Consider the following 16,988-nt stretch of genomic DNA (forward strand, 5'->3'; position numbering starts at 1 on the left):
TGCTGGGGTTCCCAGTGTGTGCTGCCATACTTGGCAAAGATGCTGAACCTGAAGGGCTCACTAAGGGGTTGACTACTTCTCATCTCCAAACCTGTAAAGGAAGCAGAAACTAATGGCCAGGGGTAAGGGGCAAGGTGCAGAACAGACCATGTTTTAAGTTAAAAGAAACCAGAAGAGGAACTTGAGAGATGGTTTAGGTGCTCTTTGCAGTCCCAGCACCCACATCAGACTGCTCATAGCTGCCAGACTCCCCAGCACTTCCTTCTGTGGGCAGACGGCGCATACACATAAAAAAAAAAAAAAAAAAAAAAGCCCTGTAAGAAACAAAGGAAAGCCTGGTGATGGTGACTCACACCTTTGATTCCAGCACTTAGGAGGCAGAGGCAGGCAGAGCTCTGTGAGTTCAAGGCCAGCCTGGTCTACCTGCCTATGACACCTGAGACCTGGGTTCCATCCCAGTACCACAGAAGCAAATCAGCACAGCCAGGTATAATGATGGGTTTCTGTAATGGCGTAGGAGGTCCTTCTGCATTTGTGTTGCTTTCATTGGTTGAATAAAGAAACTGCCTTGGCATTTTGATAGGACAAAAAATTAGGTAGGCGGAGTAGACAGAACAGGATGCTGGGAAGAAGGGCAATGTGGCAGACACCATGATTCTCCTGCCTGAGACAGACGCTGGTTAGAATCTTTTCCAGTAAGCCACGACCTCATGGTGATATACAGATTATTAGAAATGGGTTAAATCAAGATGTGAGAGTTAGCCAATAAGAGGCTAGAGCTTATGGGCCAAGCAGTAATTTAATTAATATAATTTCAGTGTGGTTATTTCGGGGGGTTAAATTGGCCAGGCGGCCAGGACATAGCCCACCGCTCCTCCTTCCTACACTGTAATCCGAACACTCAGGAGGTAGAGGCAGGAGGATCAGAGGATACTTAAGGCCGGGCTCAGGGTTAGCGAGTTTGAGGGCAGCCTTGGTTTGTATGAAACTCTGTCTCAAAACAACAACAAGACATCAATAGCTTTGGGGTTTGGTAATATAAGCCTTTAATCCCAGTATTTGGGAGGTTAAAATAGGATTGTTAGTTATGACTTTGAGACCAGCCTCGGCTACACAGTGTGTTCCAGGTTAGTCTGTGCTGTGAAGTAGGAGATACGTCTCAGCAAACCAATCACAAAAGAAAAAACAAGCGACAATCTCTGATACAGGCTGGAGAGATGGCTAGTGCCGAGGAGGGCTTCCTGTTCCTGCAGAGGACCAGATTCCACTCTCCAGCGCTTACATGGCAGCTCACAACTGCCTGTAACCCAAGCTGTAAGGGATCTGCCCTCCTCCGGCTCTCCAGTGCACAAAGTGCACATAAACTTGTGCAAACAAACACAAATAAGCCTTAAAAAAATTAATAACTCCTGGCAGTGGTGGCACACGCCTTTTATCCCAGCACTCGCAGGCAGATCTCTGAGTTTGAGGTCAGCCTGGTCTACAGAGCAAGTTCCAGGATTCCAGGATAGCAACTTAGGAAGCCTGGGCCTGTTGTTTGCTGAACTCAGAGACACCTGGTCTGAAATGAGCTATCCAGGTCACAGGCTGGCTGTGACCTAAAATCTAAAAGATCAACCGTCTTTGAAAAGATGAGATGAAATGTCCATACTGGCCAATAATGGTCAGCTAAACGCTTTGGTTCCAGTCTCTGCCCTCTGGGATGAGGCACTAAACCTTGACTCTCGAGCTGATAACTGAACATCGGGCACAGTTCCTTGCTGCCTCACAGCCATAGGAAGGCTGCTCTGCCTGGGTGTTTGGCCCTCATGGAGGGCCTGGCTTTTTCTGAGGATGATCCTGCTCACATCCAGACGACTCCTGGTCCTCATGGCACCCCTCCACATGTCTCATTATCACAGAAAATTTGTCCCTGCCCTCCCCCGCTGCTGCTGGGGTCTCATACTCTGTACAAGTACCCGGATTTCTCTTCCTGCACGGCACTTACTCCACCCGACACACAATTAGCTGCTTATTGCCTTGGGGGATCTTCTCATTCTGCCATGGCAAGGCTGTACCTTTGTCTCGTGCACACAGGTAGGGAGGGCACGGTTAAGTCAGCTAGGAGTTTGGTAGCCATGCAAAGGGTGCAAGGTGCAAAGGCCCTGAGGTGGGAGCAGGTTGGTGGGGCTCAGGTGCTGGAGCTGGGGGCAGCGGGAGAGAGAATAATTGAAAAGTTTTTTATCTAAGTTATGAAAGAAAAGAATGAACATTTGCTAAACCGAGTCAGCGATGGAAGAGCAGGTTTGCGGACATCAAGGTGGAAGCCCCTCCCACCAGTCAGGCAGTATCCTAAATACTGTATCTACACTACACAGTGATAAGTTTGGGGCATGAGGGGGTGGTGTTATTAACTCTCAGAATTCTCGTAAGGGTCCTCCTGAGAAGCACGTGTCACTGAATAAAGAGCAGAGAGGATTTGCTTAACACCCTGGAAAGTCAAGAACGATTTGAATAAAATAAACTCCAGTGTCTTCTCCAAGTTTCGGGATGCTGGGACAAAGGCGGCTCTTCCTTTGTCCTGGTTAGGAAAAGCAAAGGCTGCCCACCGTGCGGGAGTGGTATAGGATCACAGGTGCACTGTCTCAGCCAGATTCATGGAGGCTGCCACAGCAGGGACTTGATCTGTAGAAAGAATTTTGAGGTTTCAATCATGGGGTTACACCCCAGGCATTTGCATTTCCTCAGAAGCACTCACTAAAAGTCCCTGGGCACTCTGCTGTTTTTTGGAAGCGGTCGGTGGCATCAGTGGTGTAATAGGCTTGGCAGAAATGAAGATTTTTTTTCCCTCAAGACAGGGATTCTCTATAGTTTTGAAGCCTGTCCTGGAAACTAGCTCTTACAGATCAGGCTGGCCTCAAACTCACAGATCCGCCTGCCTCTGCCTCTACCTCCCTAGTGTTGGGATTAAAGGCATGAGCCACCACTGCCCGGCTCTTTTTTTTTTTTTTTTTTTTCTCTGTCTACCAGACAATTGAAACAATGGATCCCGAAGAAATAGGGATTTCCCCAGGCATCCCATGCTGGGAGAAGTAAAAGGCACCAGTCAGGTGTGGGGTGGGGACTGGGTAATATAGCAAGAGGTAGGGTGGAGGGTGGGGGTATGGGAAGCACTTGTCTTTCAGAGAAAGACTTCACACTGTCCCACATGGGATGGGACTGAAGCTCAGACAAGGATGGGTCAGAGGTGAGCAGAACCACACATTGACCAGGACTGCTTAGATGTGTGCTATGGGATAATGCTCTTGTACAAATAAAGATTTGACATTCATATTGGTTTAATAAAATGTTGATTGGCCAGTAGCCAGGCAGAAAGTATAGGTGGAACAGCCAGACTAGGAGAATTCTGGGAAGAGGAAAGGTAGAGAGGAAGTTACCAGCCAGATGCAGAGGAAGCAAGATGAGAATGCCTTATGGAGAAAAGGTACCGGGGGCTGGAGAGATGGCTCAGTGGTTAAGAGCATTGCCTGCTCTTCCAAAGGTCCTGAGTTTAATTCCCAGCAACCACATGATGGTTCACAACCATCTGTAGTGAGGTCTGGTGCCCTCTTCTGGCCTGCAGGAATACACGCAGACAGACTATGGTATACATAATAAAAATAAATAAATAAATGTCAGTATCTGCCAATTTAAAAAAAATAAATAAAAATTAAAAAAAAAACATTTTTAAAAAAAAGAGAGAAAAGGTACCAAGCCATATGGCTAAACATAGATAAGAATTATGGGTTAATTTAAGTTGTAAGGGGTAGTTAGTAATAAGCATGAACAAAAGTTCAAATAGTTTATAATTAACATAGGCCTCTGTGTGTTTCTTTGGAACTGAACAACTGCGGGACTGGGTGGGATAGAAACTTCAGTCTACAGATGTGCAAACCTCCGGCCTTCCATTTAAACTTTAGCCTCACTTCAGTGCCCCTAAAATGGACTTGGGGTTCTCTGGAGCCTTTGCCATTGAATAAATCTCCTTTTTCTGCTCCCCACTTTTAGTTTGACTCTTCTTATTGGATTATTGAGGGTGGATGGCTGGACTTGACTTGGGGCTCAGGTTGTGACCTCTACCACCTGAACAGGGAGCTGCAGAAAAGAGACTTACTGACTCCGAACCTGTGTTCCATTACATACTCAAAATCAAGTTGTCATTGAGGTGGTTTAGGCCACCCAGAGTGGGTGATTTTTTTTCTTAATTTTTGAGACAGGGTCTTATGATGGAGGAAGGTCATTGGTTAAATAATAAAGAAACTGCTTGGCCCTCATAGGTTAGAACATAGGTGGGTGGAGTAAACAGAACAGAATGCGTGGAGGAAGAGGAAGTGAGCACAGATGCCATTTCCTCTCCTCTCTGGGGCAGATGCGATGCCGCTCCTCTCCAGAGCAGACACGATGAAGCAAGCCGCCAGGTCTGACATGCTGAATCTTTCCTGGTAAGACTGATGCTACACAGATTATTAGAGATGGGTTGATCGGGATATGAGAATTAGCCAGTAAGGGCTAGAGCTAATGGGCCAAGCAGTGTTTAAAAGAATACAGTTTGTGTGTTGTTATTTTGGGGTATAAGCTAGCTAGGCGACCAGGAGCTGGGGCGGCAGGAACACAGCCCGCAGCTCCCCCCAACAAATGGCACCCAACGTGGGGCTCGAACCTATGACCCTGGGATTAAGAGTCCCATGCTCTACCGACTGAGCTATCCGGGCATTTCCCCTTTTTCTGTTTAAACAAAAAAGAAAGGCTTTAACTTTAACATAGCAAAATTACATATAGCAAAACAGTTATCAAGTAAGAATTACAGTTACAATATTTACATCTATTTTTTTATCATAACTAAGGAAAACTATAACTATCTATCTATTCTTCAATTCCATCAAAGACTCCAGAAGGATATAATATTACCTAAGTAAATGAGAAGTAAGCAACTTACAAAACTCTAGAAATCACAGAGACATCTCGCTGCCTGGACAGTCACCCAAAATTCCTCTGTACCATTGGGGCATCCATCTTCGGCCTACAGGTCCATAGTATCCAAAGACATTTCCATGAAGCAGGAAATTTCAAAGGCAGTTCAGTCACTATCTGCTGTGTCCTGCAGAATGTCTCGCAGACTCTTTCATGAATCAGGAACCCCGAAAGATCATCTCACCTTTAGGCAAGTTCAGCAGTCCTCTCTCTCTGCGGGTTCTCTGTGTCCAGTTTATACAATAGTCCAGGCAAGAGCAGTTTCTTGCCCAAATGGCTATCAAACTCCATAAGGATCCTCTTCGATGCCCATCTTCTTCTTGAAGTAGATTGGTGCTGCCAGGAGCAGAGTGTCTCATTGTCATGAAAAGTCCTAAGTTATTAAAACATTTAAAATGCCATATTCTATAATCTTTGAAAGATATGAAGAATGCCTATCTAAAATATATCTGTGCACATCTAGAAAATCTTAACTAACATGACTACAAACTTGACTAATATGATTATCTATTAACAACCTATATACATTACATTTTTAAATGATCTACACAATCACAATACCTTAATCAAGATCAGAAATACATACATACATACATATATATATACATAAAACAAAATTGAACTTAAATTTATATCAACAAAGCAAAACTTATACCAATGTAAATTATCCATATCTATATCATATCCCCCTTTAAATGTAAAAGAACATTTATAAACAATATTTAGGAACATGGGCGCAGTTTTTTCTCTCCAAACTGCTTCCTGCTGAATGGGGGCGCTGTTAATCAAGTCTTTCATGGTATAACCTGTGTGCTAGGTTCCTCTCAGTCGGCAGTTGAGCAAAGTAATTTTTTGAAGGTGTTCACAGCAACCCTTCAGGAGGACGTGGTCCATCATACCATATTGGGATAAAAGCAATCCACAGTGTCTCATCCTCTGTGAAAAAAAAAAGAAGAAACTCTTTTCCAAAGTATCATATCCTTAGATCCAAATTCTGAAGTCAAGGTATTTTGAAAATATCTATCTTGGATTAGTTCAGCAGCATTTATAAACAAATATCTTTTAGCATCTATTGCTCCTTCCTCAGCATTCAAACAATTCAAAGAGAGCATAATAACATACAGTGTCAAGATTCTCTGTGTATTTTTCATCTTTGTGCAGCTTTATTTTAACTCTATTTTGTTTATTTTTACTTTTTGAGATAGATTTTCTGTAGATCTTTGTTCTGGAATAACTCTGTAGACCAGGCTGTCCTTGAACTCTCAGAGATCCTTCTGTCTCTGCCTCCCAGGCATTGGGATTAAAGGTGTGTGCTACCATACCTTGAAGTCACAGAGGTCAATCTCCCTCTGCCTCCCAAGTGTTGGGATTAAAGGTGTGTACTACCACACCCAACTACTCTCTTTCTTCCTTTTTTTTTACTTTAAGAATTTTAACTTTTAGCCTGCATATATTTTTAACATACTGTAAACCATTTAGAAGTTTTCTTTGTTTTTGACGCTCTCTTTACTGTATCTCTCTCTGTTTTTCTGACCATATGAGTCTTTAATTTATCAAGCAATCTCAGTAGGACTAAAGCCTTGGCTTTGACGGCTGGATCCAGCCCATTCCTTAGCTTTCCAGCCTCGTGGCTGAGGTACCTACTGTAGCCACGTTTATCGCTACAACTCTAGGCATTTCAAGGTCCCTGCCAGCAAGCAAACTGCAACAGTTATTAAGCAACACTCAAAAAGCTCCGTAGTCAGGACCGCCTACTTGAAAGAGTCAGAGTTTGCCCTGGCAGGACAGACCAGAAAGCCAGCATTTTAAAACAGCACAACTTTTTTCCTGCTACGGCTGAAAACAAACAAGCATGCAGTCAGCTTTTCACCAACACCGTTTTAAGTGTTTCGTGGCAGGACCTCTTAAAAGAGCTGAGGGTTTTGTAGCTAAAGCTGAGTCAGGAAGCCTCTCTTAGATGAGAGCGCTTGCTTGCCTCTAGCAAGCAGAGCAGACCTGAGAAATTGCTGCTACCACGTCGGGCGCCATTTGTTGGGGGGAGCTGCGGGCTGTGTTCCTGCTGCCCCAGCTCCTGATCGCCTAGCTAGCTTATGCCCCAAAATAACAACACACAAACTGTATTCTTTTAAACACTGCTTGGCCCATTAGCTCTAGCCCTTACTGGCTAATTCTCATATCCCGATCAACCCATCTCTAATAATCTGTGTAGCATCAGTCTTACCAGGAAAGATTCAGCATGTCAGACCTGGCGGCTTGCTTCATCGTGTCTGCTCTGGAGAGGAGTGGCATCGCGTCTGCCCCAGAGAGGAGAGGAAATGGCATCTGAGCTCACTTCCTCTTCCTCCCCGCATTCTGTTCTGTTTACTCCACCCACCTATGTTCTAACGTATGAGGGCCAAGCAGCTTCTTTATTTTTTAACCAATGACCTTCCTCCATCAGTCTTACTATATAGCCTTGGCTAGCCTGGAACTCACTATGTAGACAAGGGTGGCCTCAAATTTTCAGAGATCCTCTTGCCTCTGCCTCCCGAGTGCTGAGATCAAAGGCTTCTTTTCCAGTGAGCTGGTGTGAAAAGGAATATGTGACTGTTATAAAAGAATCAAACTTGAGCTTGGATAATTTTCATATGTCATAAAACATTTCTTTTTCCAACCGTTTGAAAATGTAAGCTAGGAGTGGACCTGTTGTCCCAGTTGCTTGGGAGGCTGCAGGAGTTCTGCATCACTCTGGGCAATGTGTGCAACCGTATAAAAACATAAAAATCATTCTTAGCTCAAAATTCATACAAGGACAGGTAGGGCAAATGGAGCCTGGAGGTTGAGTTTCCTGACCCCTGGTTCACATCCCAGCCATCATTATCACCTTATCATGAGGCAAACAGGTTTCTGCATAATGTCTGGTCCTCCCACTAAAGGTGGAATAGTTTATACATGATTATGGTATCATGTCTGTCTTAATGTGCACACCCAAGTGTTTGGTGTTAGTGGAGACCCCCACAACTGTGTAGTTTATAACTGGCCCCCTGCTGTGTGGGTAGTTAGGAGTCACTGTAGAGCACAGAAGTCAGCTGCTGTTGATAGTGCCGTTCATTCACAAGTTACTCTCCTCTGATCCCTTCAATTGACCCATCTTTTTATAGTACTATTAAAAATTTACAGACCCTGGAGTCTTCCAGGAAGAGTTTAGAGCTGCTTTCATCTGCATCACATGATCAATCCTGTTTGTTTGTTTCTGAGATAGGGTTTCTCTGTGTAGCTCTGGCTGTCCTGGAACTTACTCTGCAGACCAGGCTGGCCTCGAACTCACAGAGATCTGCCTGCCTCTGCTCTTGAGTGCTGGGATTAAAGGCGTGTGCCACCACCACCCGGTACAAGATCAATTCTTTTTTTTTTTTTTTTTTTTTTTTTTTTTTTTTTTTTTTTGGTTTTTCGAGACAGGGTTTCTCTGTAGCTTTGGAGCCTGTCCTGGAACTCACTTTGAAGACCAGGCTGGCCTCGAACTCACAGAGATCCACCTGCCTCTGCTCTTGAGTGCTGGGATTAAAGGCGTGCGCCACCACTGCCCGGTTTACAAGATCAATTCTTAAAAGGCTTTACTCACACCCGTCTAGCCAGGACCTACCTGCCGCTGATTGAGGATCTCTTTCTTCTCTGTGGACATCTCTGCTCTCCTGTGAGCTGTGTTGTGCAGGAAGAATGATTGCTTAGCTTAGGATTTAGCTCAGTGGTAGAGTGGTTGTCTAGCTTATGCAAGGCTCTGGGCCTGATCTCCAGATGTATCAGTCTGTGGAGGCCCAAAAACATGAGCCTATTGCTACCTTGTCTTCGTATTCGTTACTAGTCTTTCTAAATCCCCATGCCCTTACCTGGCAAGAGGTATTTTTGTCAAGACTGGTGTCCAACACCAGTCTCATCCCCTCTCGGTTTCCTCATCTGAAAACTGTGACCGTGAGTCCATGAGCAGTCTTAGAGTTAACACGATATTGGGAACCATCAAATAACTGTTTAATGGAGAACAGACATGCCGTCAATCATCTGCTTGCAGGAAAGTACACATAGATTAAAATCCCACATGTCAACCTCCCTGAGATTCCAGAAAGAAAAAAAAAAAAACAAGGTTAATGTGAAGATCTGAGGTGATTTTTGTTTTTATACTTTGTCAGCTTCTATTTTTTTCTTTTTTACTTTCAGGGTTTTTAAGACCAAATAAGCCTTTGTTCGGAGTCCTCATTGGCACAGAACTCAGTGTCCATCGGCTGGCCTCGAACACAGTTCCTGCCTGTGTCCTGAGTGCTGGGATCACAAACGTGAGCCACCACATCCAGCTACACAGGGCTCTTGTCATTGTTTCTCTTGTCCGTTTTGCTGAGAAAGACTAATATGGGTATGGTGGCGCAGGCCAGTAATCCTGCTACTAGGGAGGCAGAGCTAGGAGGATGGGGAGTTCAAAATCATCCTTGCTAGTTAGTGTGTTTCAGGTCAGCCTAGGCTTCAGAAGATGGGCACAAAGGCCAATATGGATGACTCAACAATCGGTCCATGTATTAGTTCATAAACAAATGACTCTTAGGGCCTTGGAAGGAAAAACAGGTCACTGAGAGCAGACCTTTGAAGCATATCTTGTCTCAGGCCACTTCCTGTTCCTGTACAAGATGAACACTTCTGCTCCATCCTGCCCTTCTGACGTGAAGCATTGCAGCCTAGGACCATGAGCCCAATAAGCCCTAGCTTGTGTAAGTTTTCTCAGGTATTTGTTACACTGACCAAAAATTGGAATAACCACCCCCCAAAATGTAATGCTTTTATGACATGCAATCCCTTTCCTGCTGCAAGTGCTCAGTCCGCTGGCAGCCTGTTTTTCCAAATCAAACTGCACTGCCAAACCAAACTATGGAGAAGTGCATAGAGCCCAGGCAGAAATGGGAAGTTGTACTGGGGTCCCTTAATTCAGGGATTACTGTCAGGCATATAAACTATTTTTTTCAATTTATTTATTTATGATGTATACAATATTCTGTGTGTATGCCTGCAGGCCACAAGAGGGCACCAGACCCCATTACAGATGGTTGTGAGCCACCATGTGGTTGCTGGGAATTAAACTCAGGACCTTTGGAAGAGCAGGCAATGCTCTTAACCTCTGAGCCATCTCTCCAGCCCAAAACTTTCTCACTTAATCCTCCAGCATTCCTGTGAGGTCGTAACACCATTTCGCGGATAAAAAAGCTGATGCTTGGAGCTTAAGGATGCACACCCTTTAAGAGCCTAGGCCAAGATCAGAATCAAGGGCTTTTTGGAGGGTAAAGTCTATGCTCCAGGTTATTACACCTCAGCCTCTTAGAGGACAGAGGTGCAGCAGTGCCAGCAAACAGGGGCACCATCAGCCCACTCTGCCTGATGCTGCTTTCACTTTTGGAGACAGGAGATATCTCAGGATGACCCTGATAACCCTCAGCCTCTCGGGCGCAGGGATGTTAAAGGTGTGAGCCACCAGGAACTGGAAGTGCTACGGCCATGGCCAGTGATAGATGTTAGGCTTAGTGGCAGCAGTGCCCATCAAATCGCCTCTTACCCTTTTGGTTGTGAGCCTAACCTTTAACAGCTGAGCCATCTCTCTGGCTCTGTATCACCATCTCTTGATGAAGATGGTGATCATTATGGAAGATTCCAGAACATGTGTCCGGAGATGGGTGTGGCGACTCTCACCTGTAATTCTAGCACATGACAGGCAGAGGAAGGACTGCTGCAAGTCTCTGCCAGCTTAGGGCGGAGTGAGTCTTTGTCTCAAAAACAAAAACACGAAAACAAAAAAACTAGAAAAATCTGTAGTCTAAGATTTTAAGGGGTCTAAGAGGACACGTACACAGTAAAATGGGCTTAACGGACCCTGGTTTTTCCTCAAGGTACTTTTCCTACGAGTTAATTCTTCAACAACCAACCAGATTGCTTTCCACGCTTCCAAAAGCAAATGTCAGGAAAGCACACGAGGAATGAAAATTCTCGGGGGCAGTCCCATACAGAACACATACAACAGACTCCGTAAAGTGTACAGCAAAGGATTCTGCTGAAGTTTAGCCCACATTTCCCAATTCTTGGGCAAAGTAACCTTCACTGGCTTTGAAATCTGCACAACAAACCTTGGAGAAAACCATAGCTACTCTCACGTATGTCTAGCCAGATGTATGGTTATCCTCTGTGACTTTTATTGAATCTGGATGCCCTTTCCTTCATTCCTCTGAATTTCGGAGTCTAAAGCCAAGGACCAGTGAGCCACATGAGCACCTAGTTCCATGTTTAGGTTTCCACTCATGGGAACTAGATTCTTTTTCCTCTGTTTAAGGCAGGGTTTCTCTGTGTAGCTCTGGCTATTCTGGAGACCAGGTTAGCTTTGAACTCACCCGAGTGCTGGGATTAAAGGTGTGCACCACCCTGTGCACCTAGATTCTTCCACACGGGATAGCATCACTTGCCATTCCCACATGACCAAACACAGTTTATATAAATTGACACATGAACCCTTGGTTAAATTATATTATAGAGAATGACAGAATGTTTCAATTTTTTTGAGGTGTATTTTCTTATCTTAGTGGGTTTTATTTATTCATATTTATTTATTTATTTGGGTTTTTTAAAGACAGGGTTTCACTTTAGTTTTAGAGCCTGACCTGGAACTAGCTCTTGTAGACCAGGCCTGCCTCTGCCTCCCAAGTACTGGGATTAAAGGCATGCACCACCAACTCCTGACCTTTATTTTTTTTTTAATATATATTTATTTATTATGTATACAATATTCTGTCTGTGTGTCTGCAGACCAGAAGAGGGCACCAGACCTCATTACAGATGGTTGTGAGCCACCATGTGGTTGCCGGGAATTGAACTCAGGACCTTTGGAAGAACAGGCAATGCTCTTAACCACTGAGCCATCTCTCCAGCCCCCTGACCTTTATTTTTTTAAAACCAGGATTTCTCTGTGTAGTCCTGGCTGTCCTGGAACCCATTCTGTAGGTTAGGATGGCTTCAAACTCAGAGATCTGCCTGCCTCTGCCTCTCGAGTACTGGGATTAGAGGTGTTCACCATCATGCTTGGCTAGTAGTGTATTGATATTTTGAATTATATGATGCTTAATATAAAGAATCACTCAATTACTCTAAGCAATTCCTGTAAGCAGTTTCTGTTGGAATGGCTGTTGAGTCTCGGGTAAGGAGACCTGGGATGGTATTAGGTTCTTTGACATGTACAGAAAATTAAAAAGAGTGAAAAAAAAATTCATCTCTGTGTTCTAGTGATTCCTTAAAAAAATATACTCAGGCTGCGTGGTGGTGGCACCCACCTTTAATCCCAGTACTCAGGAGGCAGAGACAGGTGGATCTCTGTGAGTTCGAGGCCAGCCTGACCTACAGAGCAAGTTCCAGGATGGATAGCTAGAACTGTTACACAGACAAATTCTGTCTCCAAAAGAAACAAAAAACAAAAACAAAAAAATTTGCATTTAGGAGACAGGTGTCAGGCCACATGCCTATAACTCCCATCTCCTAGAGGGCTGAAGCAGGAGGATTGAGAATTGAGGCCAATCTTGGCTACATAGACTCTAAAAACACTAATAAGGATGTGTCTGTGTGCTGGGAATGTAGCTCATTTGGTAAGACTGCCTAGCTTGTAGCCTGTAATGAATCCTAGCTCTTGGAAGATAGTGGCAGGTGGATCAGAAGCTCAAGGTCATCCTCAGCCACACTGAGAGATCTAGGTTAGCCTCAGGTATATTAGACCTTCTACCAAAACAAAAAGCCCCAAAGGGACCTTTCCATCTTGAAAGGGCACTGGGAATCTTCAGCAAGAGGTTGGTGAAACTTGAAACTATTCGATAGTTGGCCCAGACAACTTGTGTGGGGACCAGCTGGAGTAGAACCCAGCGTCAGCTCTCTCCACTCCCTTCTCTTACGTTCTCCTCTCCTGATTTATGACATCCAGTGCCATCTGAAGGAGTTATTTTTAGGCTGTGCATGGTGGCTGCATGCCTGTAAGCCCAGCACACTGCCTTGAGGCCAGGCCGTGTTGCACAGTTAAGTTGCAGGGCATGTTTTTTTTTTTTTTAGATTTATTTTTAATTATGTGACTGTGTGTGCCCATGTAAGCGGCTGGAGTTACACGCAGTTGTGACCTGCCGCCCATGGATGCTGGTCTCACTGTGTAGCTCTGGCTGCCCCGGAACTCACTACGTAGACCAGGCTGGACTGGAATTCACAGAGATCCTCCCCCTGCCTCCTGAGCGCTTGGATTAAAAGCATGCATCACTCTGTCCAACTGCTGAATTATTTCCTCGGTCCTCCTGTAATGAAGAACGGCCCATTTGTTCTCCCTCTGTGCTGTTCGGAGAGGAACCAGTGCACGACTTCGATTCTTCTTTTCCATGCTTCAGGACGCATGCATGCTCCACCTTGTCCCCTTTCCCTAACCTCCGCCCTTCAAAAAGCTATCTTTCCAGGCAGTCTGGGATGTGGAAGACTTCCGATTTGAGTCTTTCTATAGTGCCTGAATTCTGAAGGGCAGAGAAGAATTTGCCATCCTTTGCCCGTTTGGCAGGTCTTTGTCCAGTCGATATTTTGAAAAAAAAAGAATAAGGAAGAAATATGAACTCCGTTTGCAGTAGTTGCCAACCCCTGGAAAAGTTCGAGCGGCCGTTCAAAAGCCTGACTTTCTCTTGTGAGTCGCTTGTAGTCCTCCAGTCTCGTTCAGATATCTGGTCAAGGAAGCGTCAGAGGAAAAGACAAAGCCGAGCAGTTACTTTGAAGTCGGTGTCCTGGCTCGTGAGACTAGGTGAAGAAAGTGACTTTTCTCCCTTTGGCGCTGGGGTCAGAGGGGGAGCCCTTTCCCATGCAGGAAGCCCTCCCATCGCAGCTCACCGTCTCAGCAGACACTGTGGGGGGCAGGCCTGTTTTTCCACGCTGCCATTTACCCTCAGACCCCCGAGCACCCCGGGAGGCCCGTTCTGTCACCGGAGGTTGCAATGGAACCTCCCTCTCGGTGCTCGGAGAGAGTCCCCCGGGGGTAGCCCTCCGCTCCGGAGGGGGGCACACTGGTGAGGGCTCGGCTCTGCTCCCAGGACACCTTTGTCCCTGGAGAACGCCCGGCCGGTCAGGTACGTGGAAGGAAGGCGGATGCGTTCGGCGAGGTTTCCGCGCCTGTGGTGTAGGGTCTGGGGAACTGGACGATGGCTGCGGGGAATGGCGGGCTCGGCGGCCATCGGGTGGGCACCGCGAACTCCGTGACCCCCAGAACTCGCGCCGGCGCCCCCTTCCTCTCCGATCCGTCCCCGGGCAGAGCAGCCTCACTCCTCACCCAGATGTGTGGCGATCTGGGCCAGCGCGGCGGCGGCAGGCGGGCCGCTCCGACGCTGCTCCGCGGCCCGGGACGCAGCCCGATCGCTGGCTACACAAAGGCGGCTCCCGAGGCTCCGGCCCGGTCGCTGCCCCGGCGCCCCCGGGCCGACCAACCGCCCCTCGCGTTGCAGTCGGGTCGCCCGCGCTGCCAGCCGCCCGCCCTCGGCAGCCCCGTCAGGCGCGGCCTGCTCCGCCGGCCGGCGCGGGGTCCCCCGGCTAACCCCTGCCCGCCAGCCCGGCCGCTGATTGGAGGAGGCGGAGCGCCGGGGCAGCGCCCCCCCAACAACACCTTCGCGTCCCCTCCCCCACCGGCGGCCTAACCCCCCCACCTCTGGAACCCCCCCCCCGCCTCCCAGCCGTGCAAATCTCGCGAGGAAACACGCGGTTTCACTAGTGTGTTTACACCGATCACTACTAATCCGGACCGAACCGATCCGGATTAAGGGGCCGGAGGCGGGTCCTGGGCACCAGCGGTTCCGACCCCCCCACCCCCGCCCTCGGCGCCGCACCCGAGTGGCCCCCGGCCGAGCGGGCCCCCACTCCCGGCCCGACCCGGGCCCTTCTGCGCCTCCCTTGGCCTTTGTCCGGCGCCAGGAGGCCGGTCCCGCGCCCCCCGCGGCCGCCCGGGCCCGGGCCCGCGTCAGGCGCCTGGCTCCGTACGCGAGCTCGGGGATCTGCGGCCTCCGCGGTCCCCCTCCCCCGCCCGCCCTCTCGTGGAGCCCGGCGCCGGCGGCGGCTGCCCGGGCAGGGGGTTGCGGCGCTCAGGAGAGGCCCCGGCTCCGCCCCGGGCCTGCCCAGGGGGAGAGCGGAGCGGTCAGCAGCCGGGTCGGGTCGGGGCCCCTCCCGAGAGGAGCGTGGAGCGGCAGCGGCGGCAGGTGAGGAGCCGAGCCCGGGCCGGCGGAGGGTGCCGGGCCTGGGAGAGTAACCGTCCCGGGGACCCCCTCGGCCTGAGGAGGCTGCCACCCGGGCCGGCGTCGGGCCGCAGCTCCTGGGCACCGAGGCGGGAGGCGCTCCCCGAGGGCTGCGGGTCGCGGAGGGGCCGGGTCGAAGATGGGCCAGGCCCAGGCCTGGGAATGGGGCGGTCGGCCTGCCGAGAGAGGGGACTCCGGGGAGCCCCAGGCCTCCGCAGCCTCCCGGGCGCCCCCGACACTGTCCCCCGCTCCCTCCGTGACAGGTGGGCCCAGAGTTAGGGGAAAGTTTGGAGCCGGAGAGGGGCGCCGGGACCAGGCCCCGTCGGTCCTGCTTCCCGGGTTGGGGCTGTTGGGAGGATCCCGGTCCCAAAGCTCGCCGGAAAGAGATGAGATGGAGATTTTCTCAACATGAGTTGACATTAAATGGGATAACTGCTGGGGCCTCCTTTTCCGGACCAGGCCTGGGGATGGAGGTTTGGGAAATGTTTCCAGGGACCTTGGGATTGGGGAGAGACTGCAACCTCTGCCATTCCGACCTCGATTAGGGCAGGGCGAGTGGCTAGCAAGGCCACTTACCTACTTAGGGAAAACTCAGTTTTCTTTCCAGTCTTTTTTATTTTAAAGATGCCTTTCTGCCCTTCTAACAGTGTCCTAATTCCTTCTCCAACCAGTACTTGTTCTGTGTGAGTGAAACTTTGTCACCCTTTGCCCCTGGCTCTCTCAGTCCAGGAAGGGAAATGAAAGTTAGGACTTGTGGAGGGGATGTTACTGGAAATTGTGGAGTTATTAGATTGCAGAGGAGGTTTTGATTCATGTTTTCGGTGAACTTTAAAAATTAAGCCAGTCGAACACAGTCGGTGGTGTGGTCGAAGGGTTTCTATGACATGATGTTTCCCCACGTTTTACATTGAAGAGCTTTGCGATGCATGGTGCAAGAGTTCGCTCTTCCAAAGGTTGGCCGGACTGGCTCCGAGTGTCTGCATTAATTGGTCGGGGAAGGAGTTTAAAAATGGTGTCGTCCTGCCCCTCCCTGCCTGGGAGGAGTGCTAAAAGCAGACGTCCAGAGTGAAGAGAAACCTACTGCTTCAAGGAGTGGTCAGAAAAAAGATTTTGCGAAGGAATTGTTACAGCGTTAATTTTAATATCCTGAGTGAATGTAGGTTGACGGTTTATCTTGGGTTCTTCATTAACTTTAAAATGAGCGAATTCCAGTTCATTAGCTCCTGCGAGCTGTCAGGGAAAGGGGCTATGCAGTAGGGTTATTTGAAGTTATTTGCAGCTTCTGATTCATTCTGTATTCATTTGAAATTATTAATGAATCATATTTTTAGCTTAAGAACTAGTTCTTATGTGTTTGGGAGAGAAATGTCTGAAAGCACTTAGATGGAAAGGCGGATAGAAAGAGCGGCTTCCAGGTTTGCCCTTCTTTCCCCTCCACTTACCTTTTGCAGAGATAGTTTGCTGTTTCTTCTTATTTACTTAGTTTTTATTTATGAGACAGGGTCTCATCGTGAAGTTCTGGCAGACCAGGCTGTCTGCTGTTTATACCTCCTTCATGTTGGGATTACAAGGGTGGGAATGGGTCTCTCTCCCCCAGTAAAGATCAAACTAGAAAGTCAGGAAAAAGAAAAGACTCTCATAGAAGAGAGCTTGAGCTGCTATGTAATCTAAAATAGCTATTGATAACGTCAAATAACTTTGATGAATATAACA

General features: G+C 47.9%; 1 protein-coding gene across 4 annotated transcripts in view; it reads left to right on the forward strand.

Annotated features, from left to right (window-relative positions):
- The first annotated feature begins 14,006 nt into the window (after positions 1 to 14,006).
- Positions 14,007 to 16,988, forward strand: part of Tlk2 (tousled like kinase 2) — a 100,789-nt gene continuing 97,807 nt past the window's right edge. For 2 of the 4 annotated variants that reach the window (XM_057773332.1, XM_057773335.1), the window contains exon 1: positions 14,775 to 15,239. The gene's annotated coding sequence lies outside the window, so the exon portion shown is untranslated. Of the gene's footprint in view, positions 14,124 to 14,774; positions 15,240 to 16,413; positions 16,432 to 16,988 lie in introns of those variants that run through there. The other 2 variants (XM_057773333.1, XM_057773334.1) reach the window with 2 other exon arrangements.

The sequence above is a fragment of the Chionomys nivalis genome, chromosome 7 (assembly GCF_950005125.1).
Source record: "Chionomys nivalis chromosome 7, mChiNiv1.1, whole genome shotgun sequence".
Taxonomy (NCBI): domain Eukaryota; kingdom Metazoa; phylum Chordata; class Mammalia; order Rodentia; family Cricetidae; genus Chionomys; species Chionomys nivalis.